Genomic DNA, 13,275 nt, shown 5'->3' on the forward strand with positions numbered 1-13,275 from the left:
GGTGACAGAGCTGGGTGTCTGATTCACGGCCACGGCCTCAGACCCCCAAGGCAGTGCAGGGAGGTGAGTTTTAATACTTCACTGGCCTCACACAGCAAAGGAGGCTGAGGGTGCCCCTGCCAAGGGCCAGGGGCATAGCCTGCCCCGAGACCGCACTTCTATTTGAGCTACCCGCAGCAAGGAGCACAGTCCGACTTCTGCCTCGTAGCAGGTGGGGGAAGAAAGGGAATGATGGGGCACAGGGGTTTTTTATTTTTAAGGAAAACTTTTCACGTCCCAGGTCAAACTAGCCAGATCAGGTCCAAATCCATTTGAGTCATCCGAGCCCAGGTACGGCAGACTTGGCTCTTTCTGGCCCTAGACACCACCTGTCAAAGCAGGTTGGGATGGAGCTGTCCTGACTTATATTTCCTCTTCACCGAGGAGGTTATAAATGTCCTCACAGAGCACATGCCCCCTTCCTTGCCCACCGTATTCAGCCCCCTACTAGTCAGCTCACCCCTGACAAGAACCAAATGAAGCTCTGAGGAACGTTTCAACTGAGCTGGGTTCATCTGCAAAGGGGTCGGGCCTCAAAACCCACTGAAAGGTTTGGATCCTAAAGCAGCTCCACCTGCTCTTGGAGAACAGTTGCCTGGATGCAATTACATGCGAGAATTGGGGTCAGGGCTCCCCTGACACAACCACACGTGAGAACAGGGCGTCTAGCTCAAAATGAGGCATCTAGGAGGTAAAGCACTGCAAAAGCCGGGAGAGATGCTGTCCCCAGATGTATGCAAAGACGACCCAAGGCAGGCCTGAGAGACTAGGACTTGGTAATGGAGAGAGAGGAACACTGCCAGGCTGCATGTGATGCTTCAGTGATCGGGATGTGAGGAGGGGAGAAGGAACAAAGAGAGAGAAGATTAGAGGGGAATTTCCTGGAAAGGATTGAGAGAGCGTGTTGCAACAGCAGAGGGAAAGTTTGTCGAGAGGCAGATTGAGAGAGGAGGTTGAACCAGTGTCAGCGGTGCTTTCTCAAGTGTTAAGGGCACCCTCACCCTTACCTCCCTGTATCACTCTGTAATGCCACCCTCTCAGCCCCCCTGCCGCCCAGAGAGCTTCAGAGATCAAATTCATCCTTACCATAACTCCACTGAGATCAGCAGGTTAATTTGGAAGAAACTGAGCTTGAGAACACCGCTCATTTTTACTAAAGGAAACCAGGAGCAGCTCTGCTGACCACAGCTGATGTGCCACCATACTGCCACGCCACCGGCCATGAACGAGAATCCCATCTGCTGGATTTCACCGTGGTCAGGGAACAGATGAGAGGAGCCTCTGCCCCCCGTCCCTGCCCCACACCGAGTGGGAAAAGGGTCCTGCAAACTTAATCTTCTGCAGTCCCAGCAGAGAGGGAGCCTTGCAGCTGTACACAACAATCTGGCCTGCGAGGAATGGGAAGAGGAGCAGCTGCTGGTAACCCTACGGGCTGTAGCTGCCGATCCAGCCTCCTGATGAGCCAGCTGCACCTCCTCCATGTGAATGGACCCAGCAAGCCCTCAGCCTACCCGGTGAGGTGCACCACAGCTCTGCCCCCTTCATCCCTGGCAGAGGCCAGACCAGACTCTGCCAGGCTCCTGCTGTTGGCCCATGCCGCAGACAAGCTACTTCTGGCACGTTTACAGCTACTGCAATTTGCACTAAGGTCTCCATGGGTGGTGGCCGGGAGGCAGGAAGGTGTCCATCCCACAACCCTTGCCCCCCTCTGCCTTCTTCCACCTCGTGCTGGTGAGATGGGTCTTTTTTGTACGGAGTACAACAAAATGAGAGAGGGAGAAGCAAAAGCAATGGACCCAAAGTCCTCCAGCAAACATCTCCATCCCATCCGGTGAGAAGGTCTTCCCCAGTGAGGTTTCCAAGGCAAGACACGGCGTCACTGACTACACCGCATTGCCTTCCACTACCACCACACAAACACAGATTTAAGCGCAAGAGCATCTCCCCATCCTCTGCCTCAAAGGAACATCAAATCAGACCCCAAACCTCTTCCCGTGTGGCTTGCCTTTCATACAGCAGCGTTCACAAACTCAACAGGCCTGATCCGTGGAGCTCAGATACGGATTCTCCTCCTCCTGCCACGCCACCCCACTGCCCCTGAACTATGGCACCCGTTGGGATCTTTGGTTTAGCCTTTCCCCCTAAATAGAGATGGCAGCTCAGCATGAGTTTTGAATCCTCACCATAGTCTGGGCCAAGTCAGCATTTGGACAGTGGTTGAGGGTCATCTCTAACATCCAGTCTGGGGCTTGTCCTCGTTGGTGCTGGTGTTGGTTATTAAATGGAGGGCGTCACACTGGAGAAAGTAAGAAAACCACCAAGCCATTTGTCCTCTTTATCAATCTACAAGCCCAAAACTCCTCTCCCTTAGACCTGCTTCATCCCAGCACCCCTTGCCACCCTTCAGACCTCTTCCTACTTTACCTGAGAGGAGAATCCTAAAGGATAACTGGGGCCTGGACCGCCCTGCATGCTTTCCTATCAGGCCCTGTAATCCAGGGCCTTGGTAGTGAATTTTTTAAATCTATTCTAGCAAGGTATGGGCTGTGCAAGGCTGGGGGAAGGGGAAGGAGAGGGAATACAGCTGCCAACAACACCAGCAGAAGCCCTGAGCTCAGTCTCCTGTGAAGCTCCCTGGAGATGCCTCCTGCTGACATTCCACCATCGCTGGCTGGAGAATAATTAGCTGAGGCAGCTGCTGGAACAAGTTGGATTAAAATGATATGAGATGGATTTCATTTGCTTTGATTCACTTGTTCTTGGTGTCTCTCTTCCCCACCCCCACTTGCCTGCATTTCTGGAGTTGTACACCCACAAAGCCATTCCTTTGGGATGAGGGAACTCGGTGCACGCGTGCACATGTGTGCAATGGCATATGCTGGGCCCCACGCTGGTTGTCACACTCTGCGAGGATGGGGCGAGTCCTGGCCAGAATGGCAGGCGTGCAGCTCCTCTCAGCACTCTCCTTGACTTCAAGGTACATCAATCCAGAATGGGAATGAGTTTTCAGAGACTTGCTAGATCACCTGCTTCATTCCCTGGGGGACCAGACATCCAGCAGGGCCCTTTCGCTTAGGCAGGGAAGCCCCAGAGACCTCGGAGATGATGACGAAACCTGGAGCTCCCATTGTTACAGCATGAGCAAGTGCCTGCTCTCTCTTTCTCTCTCTCTCCTCTCTGGCCTGGCTGAAAGCATAGTCTGTCCCTTTGCACTGCCCTTAGCTCTACCACACCTCGGCTGTGCCTAGCACTCTAAAGAGCACCAGGTTTTGCTAAGTGTCTGCCCTGAAGAGCATACAGTGTTCAGAAGAGCGTCAGTCCCTTGGCTCCCATCCAGACCGAAGTGCTACCCAAGTTGGGAGCTATTTGGATCCAGAGACTTGGTTCAGCCTGTGGCATTGATTTCTTTAGAAACCAATGAGTTGTCAGTAGTAGTGGCAGCATTAATGAGGGCTGCTTTATTACATGGCACCCACAGCTGCAGGGAGAGAAGCAAGTGCCAGAACTTGAATCCGGACCTGGTCTTGCTCAGACCTTTGCTGGTCCTTCTTGGGCTTTCATTCAGGCAGCAGAAAGAGACTCCCTCGGCCAGCATCCTCCAACAGCAAGCCTCTCTGCTCAGCCCTAGCTGTAAAATTAGGAGGGAATAGCCTACTAATGGCTGCTTTTGGACGTTTACATTGTGGTAGTGCTTAAGGGCTGCGGCTGGGTTGCGCTAGGCGCTGAACAAAGATAGGAAGATCCCTGTGCAGAAGAGCTCACAGTAGCTGAAAAGGCTAATGGTATGGGAAGGGCTTGAGGGCTACTCTGTTAGCACTTGGAGGTCTCCAGATGGGAGCACCATGAGAAGAGCAAAGTCTTCTTCCACGCCAGATCCTGAGAGTACCAGCAGCTCCCAATCAGCCCCACTTTAATTCCCTATTCCTTTGTCCCCTTGGCAGAGAGACTATGCCCGCTTCAGCCAACAAATTGCTACTCCCAGGCAAATCCCATTGCACGGAGCTCCGAGGAGTGAGCGCTCATGTGCTGATGGGCAGAAAAAGGGGGTCAGCTTGCTGCTTCTGCCGAGCTTTACTATAGTAGCAGGAAGGGATGTATATCTCATGAGGGAGAGGTGGATGTGTAAAGCTACCCCCCAAAAAACTTGCTCGGTGGAGGTTCCCGGACTGCAGACTCAAGATGCATTTAACTGCAGTTCTCTACCCAATGGATCATAACGCTTGGCCCAGGAAGGGTTTGAAGAGGGGAGGGAGGTGGGTGCCTGTGCAGCCAGTGACTCTGGGTTGTCCTAGCCCAGCAGAGCAGGAGAAGGCACAAGAGCGGGGAGAGCAACCACCCTTCAGCATTGGATCCTGTCCTCACCACACGCCAGAACCTAAATCAGCTTTCACTTCATTTGTTCTAAATGAGGGCCCAGGGCAGCTGCAGCTGGGCATGCTAGGACCAGGGGACAGATTAAACAGGTGATTGGAGAGATGGATGCACTCATTAGGCTGTCGAAAGAGGACGAGGGCTGCCACTTCTCCCCAGGCTGTTGGAGAGCAGAGGCTTGTTGGGTTGGGCAGGTGGGGTCCATGCCAGCTGGCATGGCTTGTCCCCATCAAGAATGCTCCCCCCCATTTGGGGGCACGGAGAGTCCTGCTCCTTTGCTTATGGGGAGTGTACATGCATTCTCCTGGCGTGAGGCACCAAGTCTTCCCCAATATGTGCGGCTGCTCCCCAACCCTGGCACCCCCACACACTTCAAGTCTCTCCCCGTACAGGGCAGTTCCCTCCTGCTGTGAGCACGCTCCAGTATTTCCTCCTCCGCTTCTACTGAAACCCCAAATGGCACGGCCAAGGGTCCTGGGGAGAGATCAGCTTCTCCAGCAGGTGCTAGAGACACCGATTCTCTTCTCATTTCAGGCTTACGTCAGTGAAACTCCACTGGTTTCAGCGATGCCCCCGCAAGCAAGTGGGAATCCAGCCCCGAGAGCTCAGAGCTGCTGCTGTCTGCTCCGTCCCTCTCCTCTGTGCATTGCTAACGCACCCATCACCCTCACATCGGAGCATGGGAAGATGAACGAGACCTAATTTAGGCTTACTGAAATGCTGGGGAGCTTCCTCTTCTCCTACAGCATGACAGGAGGAGCAACAGCCCCGTGTCTCGGCGTCAAAGAGCCAGTAAAATCTTGCGTCTGGGTATGAGACGCATCTCCCTCCGTGAGATGGGGTAGGGGCGCACCGAAGCCAGCCACGATCAGCAGCCAGCGGTGACAGGGGCGGCTCGGAGCTCGCTGATGGACGCAGCGGGAACAAAGGGGATCTTGGAAGAAGCCTGAGCTTCCCAGTAGGACTTTCATTAACTGCGTCTGCACACGGCAGCCACGTCACCAGCTGCTTTGCTTGCAATACAGACATTTCGCCGCTCCCTGGGACCTGCAGGAAAGAGCCTGCTCCTGCTCCCAGAAGGATCGGGCCCCAAATGGGATCTTTTCTCTCTTCACACCTTTCCTCTCCTTGAGGAGGTGGCTGAGAAATCAGGAAAGGACATCCCCCTGCCTGACCTGCCTCCTGGACATCCTCCATCCAGGTCCTGGTGGGGGCTGCTCTTTCAGACAGCGTGCAGTGGTTTTGATTCAGAGGTGCACACTCTCTCTCTCATTCCCTTTGTCTTTTCCTCCCTCACTCTCCCCTCTCATTGCCCCTGCTGGAGCATCCAGTAGAGAAAAATAATTATTCTTCTCAATGGACTAGCACAGTCCACACGCAGGCGTGCACACAGCCTCACACTGTCTCTTTATCACTAGTACCCAAATCGGTGCACAAACCAATGGAGACCCTTTCGGTTCTTCAGACCAGAACTGCGTAGCAGGCACCACTTGGGCAGAAACACTGATGCACACATAAAGCACGGAAAGAAATAAAACCACGCTGAAATCGAGACAGTTACTAAAAGGAGTTAATCCTCTTCCTGTCTACAGAAGTCACCGTGCCCAGTCAGTTTAGTGCACACACCCTGTCCTTTTCTTCACTTGTTTTTTCCTGAAACTTGGCATTACCTCATTGGAGAAAATGCAGCAAATTTCACACACCGTGTTTTTCTTTTTTTAGCACTAGTATTTGCTCGGTACGTTTTGTGACAAAGAACAAGGATTTTTTTTTTATGAGCCGTCTCAGAAACATTGATCACTAGTCATCACAGGAACAGTTCATATTTTTTCTTAAAGGACTTAACGATGTTCAGAAAGACACATTCACTCGCGACCAAGTTTCAACTCTTCATCCTTCAGTCCACACACACAAGAAAAAAAATATACCTCTGAACTAAGCAGGGAGTTTATCTTTCCTCTTTGCCAGCAACCAAGGAATGATACTTGACTGAAATAGATAAGAGAACTTGAATCTATTTTAGCTAAACACACACTTATTTATACATGAACACATGTATTACATGTATTTTACACATATAGTGCACAGTGCGTACTGTATTTACATATGCATATGTGTCTATATACTCCGTGTGTGTGTATATACACACACATACACGTATATAGAGGTATATTAATATGCATTCATATTGCACATATACGATACATATACGATAACATATAAATACAGGTACATTTCATACAGTACACAGTGTGTCTTTATATGCACACATATGCATATGCAAACACATTCCCATCAAGTGCAGGCTTGATATTTGACTACAACAGCTAAAGAACTTACATGTACGCGAGCTGATTACACATGAGCATTAATACGTGCTGCATACATGACACACAATGTATGTGTACATGAATATATGTGCACATATCCATACATTCATGCACAGATATGCATTAGATTAATACCTAGCTAAAACAAAAGAAAACTTCAATTTATTGAAGCTGAGCCACATATATGCTCATGGATACAACTAGTCCACGTAAATAAGTAAACTGCATGCATGGTACACGATATGACTGCATGTATACGAATAGGCATAGGCAAACACATTCACGCACACAGTACTCGACAGAAACAGATAAAGAATTTCTCTCTCCTTTAGCTGCTCAAATACACAGGCAAACACACATACGCATACACACATTGCCTGCATAGTATACAAGCACACAGTGCATTATATGGGCAATAAATGTGTGCATGTAAGACAGTGAAGGCAATTATGTGTATACACACATATACAAGTACACTTTTACACACACATATACATGCACTATATATAGTGGATGCGTACACATGAACACAGACTCATATTCACAGTCTCTCTCACACACGCACGCACGCACACACAATTCCACTATGCAAGACTTTAAACAAAGAACGAAAGAGAAAAAAAAATGCTGTCTTACTGTTTCCTTCTTTTTTTTTTTTTTTCCTCTCTTCCCTGCTGCCTTAATTTCAGGACTTCAGTGGGACTGGCATTCTTTGGTCGAGATTATGAAAAGCAACTTAACAAACCACTGAGCTCTGAACACAGACTTGCAGAGGGAATAGCTTTGCCAGCAAAGCAGAGAAGGAACAAAAGCCCAGCAATAAGAGCGGTGCTGAATAGGTGTCTTCCTAATTGTAAGGGAATTGTATGGATGTGTGTGTGTGTGTGGTAGCAGGGTGGGAGGGAGGCGGGTGGAAGGGGAGATATGAAGAGGCCTCCCTCCCACACAGACTGTGGAAGGGAGCCTGCAACCTGAATGTGAGGTTATTGAATAAATTATCCTCCGTCTCTCGCTCTCTCCTCATTGGGCCACGGAGCAGTGAACACTTCTGCATCAATGATGTGATGATGAGATCTTTGCATTCACTGCACAATCTCACACTGTTACCTTCTGCTAGGACAGACACACCGAGCTGTGCATTCTCCCCAGTTCGAAAGCTCAATTAAGATCCTAAATCATTCCAAGGGGATGAAGCAGAGAATTAATTTGCTTTCTCGCTCTCTCCATCCCCCCCCCCCGCCATAGTCCTTCTCTTTGTTTTCTTTTCTCCCTCTCAATATCAAAGCAGATGAAAAAGGCAATGTGGCCCAGGAAAAGGAATACTGCTTAAAAAATAAGCAACATTTCAGTGCTCCAAATTCGGCTTTCAACAGACAGGGAAATTAAAAATAGCTGGCACAGCTCTAAATCGGGGACAGCATTGTTTCTCTAATGAATGCAATTAGTAAAGTGAGGAAAGGAGTGCATTCCCCCTTGTCCGCTTCCCCCCACGTCCTTCTGAAGGCTGCTCCGCACAAGCCGCTCCAAACGTGATGCAGAAAGAACATTTTTCCCCTCCAAGAACTGCTTGGGTGCGAGTTTCCCATGGAAAGGCCCACACACACTTTCTTTTCCACACACATTTCACCATCGAATCTTCCCTCCGGCTAAAGCTAGCACTTCCTCTCCATCTCTTCGCTCAGAATTTGCTCTCAGGGTTCAGAAATAATTTAATCCACATCCTCATACCAAACTCATGTAGGGCATGCCCCCACCCCAATGGAGGTTTCTAAACGCCAAGGCACACCAAGGGTCTTCTGCTTCTGTTCCCTTGCTTACTTGTTTGACCATCGCTGTCCTTGCTGCCTTCACGTTAGCTTTTGTAAATCCAGGACTGTGCGGTGTGCCTAGAACAACTGGTCTATTAGTCTGGTATTTATTTAGTTTTAAAACTTCCAGGATGAGTCAGCTTCTTTGCAATCCTGTGGCTCTCACACCTAAGGGTAGGGCAGCATTGTCTGCCATTGCCTCAGCTACAAAGAGTCTGCTTTTCCAGGAGGAGCTACGCCATAGCATGCCAGACTTTGGCACTGGAAAGCTCAGACACGGAGCTCTGTTAGCTGTCAGGCACTCTCACATAGGGAGTGGTGAAAACTGCAAATGCCTGGACATGAAACTAGACTGCAGTAAATGCTAGGCAGGGCAGAATAGGAAACAGTCCTGCTCTAGACTGGCCCCAATAGATTTGTAAGTCTCTTCCTTCCAGTGTCAGTTTAAATCCTGTAAATCCACTGAGCAAAAGTCCATTTTAGATGCCTAAGAAGTGATGCGCAACCCTTACCATACCCCCTGCATCATGGTCAGTCCAGACAAAACCAAGGAAATATGGAGGTGAGGAGGGCTTTGAAAGCGAAGAAGGGCCTGCTTGGAGTTAATGGAGGGGAAGGAAAGCCAGTATATCGGTTCAGACAGGGAAGGCTGCTGACTGTCGGAAAGCCAGCCAGCTAGCCTGACCGATAAAACCCAGCTCACAGCTTAGATCAGCGGGGGAAAGTCAGATGCTTTCAAATCAGAGTCAGCTCTTTCAGCATATCCAGAGCAGGGAGATGAGGCGAGAGGGATAGGAAAGAGGGATGCTATGAAAAGGGAGATGTGCCAGAGACCCCACGGTGCCCACCAGGTATTTCCCGGTCGCTAGACACTTTTGTGTAGAAGATGCTCAGCTCCTCTGGCAATGGGGAGCAGTATAAATCCTTAAAGTAGGTAGGTAGGTACATTGATTGGTTCACCTAACTGCGCACATCAAATAATTGATCAATCAGCCTACCTACCTTGTCAAATCAATACAGAGAAGGCACAGTGGTGAGCACCAACTACCAGGCTGTACGACTCCTTTTGATCAAACCCAGCAATTCCTAGGCTGGGCGATGATTTTGGACAACACCAGGCTCCTGGGGCTGCGTAACCCTCACACCAATGCCAACATGAGAGCAGTGCCACCTGCGCGCATCTCCTTGTCTTTGACATTGCTCTCCCTCGTGTTTTCTAAAAAATGGTCTTGATGTCCTTCATTTGCACGCTCCCCATCATGCAGCTCGGCGAGACTTTTGCTCTGAGCTAACACATAGCTGGCAGAAATAAAAACGTCATGGGAGATTGGCTTATATTTTTTATATGTGAGCTGTCACCAGGAAACTATTTGCTATTAGGGTCAAAGGCATGGGAGCAGTCAGACCGGCCTGCCAAAAGTGGAAGGCATTTGCTTTGCCCGTGGTAGGCGAGATTGCCATGGCCACAAACAACAGGCTGAAGGGCACTGGCTAGCAGCAGGAGCAGTAAATAATCCTTTAAACACAGAGGGCCAGGCTGTGACCCCTTTCCTGCTGTTGGTGAATAGCTACACACACAAACAGTCCCACAGCCTCTAATAGGGTCTATGTGTGAAACTCATCCCTGGTGTGAGAAGAGAAAGGACAATTAGACCCCAAATGATTCAAAGTTATCAGCCAAACAGGGTGCAATTGGTCACTTGGGCTCTGTCTACACCAGTGATTCTCAACCAGGGTGTCGCAGCACCCTGGGGTGCCTTAAAATCCTTTCAAGGGAGTCGTGGGGTAGCACTGGGGTGTGCAGATATGAGTCACAAGATGAACCCAGAGACTTCCAGTAGAAATCCCGAGTGTGAAAAATATTCTGGCCCGCTGTGGGGTTTTCTGAGGTCTTTGCAACAGAAGTGCTCTATTTTTTATTTTTTTTTGTTATCAAAAAATGAGCAAAAACTAAGAGTGGGAGGGGAGAAGGGGGGCTCAACTCTGTTGAGGGGTGCCTCCATCCCAGAAAAGGTGGAGAACTAGTGGTCTAGCAAGCCCATGCTAACACAGCTTCCCACACCCCTGCAGACTCGGTCCCTCTTTGCAGCGCTGCCATGCCTCGTGCACTTCGGGCCAGATGCCGATTCTGTGTGCTCATACTATCTAGCACCGGGGTCCCACTGAAATATCGGGGGGTCACGCCAGACTGCAAGTAGCACAGTCTGTCCCGTATTATAAAAGTTAACTCACAGCAGAGCAACTCCTACACTCCTCACTCAGCCCTTACACCGGGGAAACTCCCACAGAATTCAAGAGATGGAAAAACACCTGGCAGGATTCGACCACAAACAGCAAACACCGCGATGCCCTCCCGAAACCAGACACCCCCCTGGAGCCTGTGGTTTGAATTTAAGGAAGGAGGATTTGGCAAGGTTTTACAGTGTCAGAAAACATCCTAGCCATGGACTGCAGGCTCCTGAATTGTTGTTACGGCCGAGACATTTTTTCCACGGGTTTTAAAGAGATTCATCGCTGTGATTGCAACACATTTCTGTCCAATAATAGCGATCGATGTTACCTGGAGTGTCCTATTTTTAGATGTATTTTCTTTCAAATCATGGACCACTTAGGGCCTTCAGTCCTCTCACACAGCTCTCATTAACATCACTGGCAGCTCTCCACACTCAGCGATGGCAGGAGATGGCTCCATTTATGAAATTAGCTTCATTAGCCCAGAAAAAAAAAGATATCGTTTTGCCACAAATGTCCAAATGGACCTGACTGCCATTCTGCTTGGCTTTTGGGAGCTGGGGATTGAGCCATGTGCCTGTTGGAAGGCAATTCTTCCAAGCTTTTATACAATTTTACCCGCGACCTTGATGTAATCGTGGCATTTGAATGAACCTAGTGGGGAATATACACACTGAATAAAAGATATCTCCATACATTCCGCCTCCATGATACATTCAGCTGGTAGAAACTTTTAAGAGAGAGTAATTAACTGTTAAAATGGCTTGCCAAGAGATGCAGTAGACTAGCAGGAATTATTGACTAAAATCCTCTGGCCACTATTAGGCAGGATGTTAGACCGGACGACCTAAAAATATACAAATCTAGGAAACGCGGGCTAATCAGAGGAGATTCAGGCTCATGATTTTTCTGTAGCTTTGAGAAGACATTTTATTTTACAAAGGCCGTGCAGCCAACTCTGAAGATTTTTTGTTCAAGCTTTGCAATATGTGCTGTTTCTCTTAGCCTCCCGCCCCGTGGAGTCACGTGATCATGGAAAATTTGCAGCTTTTATAGGAGACCTTTAAAAAAAAAAAATAAGGCTGTTTCCAACCCAACTGGTCGCTGGGAAAAGCTTGAACATCTGAACCCTAAAGGGTAAAAAGTAGAAGGCAACTAACAAGAAACAATACTGCATTATGTTTTAAAGAAAATCTCATGAAGGTTAAGCCAGCCGCAGGATTTTATGAGACTGACTTGCTATCTGGATGCTTGCGGTTGGTGATACGATGAATTTTCTATGTAGAGCCGTTTAATACTGAAAAGGCACCACCTGCCAGCTTGTAAAATGGTCAGATTGTCTTGTGAAAAGAACTCATCAGCTTTGAAAACCTGAACTTAATTGACACTGAAGAAGCCCTGGGATAAGCAGCTCCTCTTGCATACAGATAGCTCCCCGGTGATGTTTCTCCAGGCCGCTGTAATAACCCTGACCCGGCTAAGGCCGGCAGGTATGGAAAGAGCGCGTGGCATGGGAAATGATTGGAAATGGGAGTGAGGTGCAAAGACAAGCAAGGAGCAAAAGCGAGAGCGGGGAGCATGGAGGAGGCCGGATGAAGAACGGGGCTAGACGGGGAAAGCCATGGAGCGCATCTCCAGGATCCAAGGATGATTCCCCCCTCCCCTTCCCCAAAGCAGAGCAGAGAGGGGATGGGATCATCTGTCTTCATTACATCATCCAAATAGGCTCTGTCAGTTTACACTGTAAAACTAATCAATACGCTCCTGGAGACCTTGCCGGCTGCAGGCCTCCCGTCACGCGTTAGCAGGCAGCCTCCATCCCCAGCCGGGCAGGTGGGGGCGGGGGCATCCAGCAACCCTGAACCCCCCATGCACCTAGTCATCCCGCTGCACGTCTCACATGTCCACTTACATGCACTTCCCTTTCCCCCCCTTGGCAGCAATGAGCTCTGTGGCTTTGGGGCAGGCAGAGCTGGGCACATTACTGCAAAGCCTCATCCGCAAATGTTTAAGTTTGTTAACGAGTTTGCTTTGGCCCTGTTCATATTCTCGCCTCTCTCTCTTTCCTGTCCGTGTGTCTTCGGGCCCCATTTCCATCTCATCCAATGCCCCGGGGTTGGCTTTTCTGACCCGTTGCAACTCCACAACGTGACAAAACGCAGAGCACAGCATTTCCCTTCGCAAGCCACGGGGCAAGGAGACCCCAACAGCACAGACTCGAACAGATACGAGCCAAAAAGCAGGATCTGCCCATGGACATCCCAGAGGAAGAAGCTGAAGGTTGTTTCATAAAAGGATCTCAACTCCCTTCTAGGCACCGCTGTGAAGTTTGGGCCAGCTTGCCAAAAGGGCTCAGTAGCCACCAGCTGCCACAGTGCTGCTTCTGGGAGCTGATGTGCAAGGCCCCTCGGAAACACTGGCCCCTTTTTTGCACAATGATCGGCAAGTTACAGCGCATGCCTCCATGTAGCTTGGCGCAAATCATAGCTCACAAT

At 49.5% G+C, this 13,275-nt stretch overlaps 1 protein-coding gene across 2 annotated transcripts in view; it reads right to left on the reverse strand.

Moving 5' to 3' along the window:
* The window catches only part of BLACAT1 (BLACAT1 overlapping LEMD1 locus), a 67,290-nt gene that overhangs the window by 35,155 nt on the left and 18,860 nt on the right, over nucleotides 1-13,275 (reverse strand). Inside the window, exon 5 of one of the 2 annotated variants that reach the window (XM_059717476.1) lies at nucleotides 2,223-2,335. The gene's annotated coding sequence lies outside the window, so the exon portion shown is untranslated. Of the gene's footprint in view, nucleotides 1-2,222; nucleotides 2,336-7,376; nucleotides 9,267-13,275 lie in introns of those variants that run through there. The other variant, XM_059717477.1, reaches the window with a different exon arrangement.

The sequence above is a fragment of the Alligator mississippiensis genome, chromosome 14 (assembly GCF_030867095.1).
Source record: "Alligator mississippiensis isolate rAllMis1 chromosome 14, rAllMis1, whole genome shotgun sequence".
In the NCBI taxonomy this organism is placed as follows: Eukaryota; Metazoa; Chordata; order Crocodylia; family Alligatoridae; genus Alligator; species Alligator mississippiensis.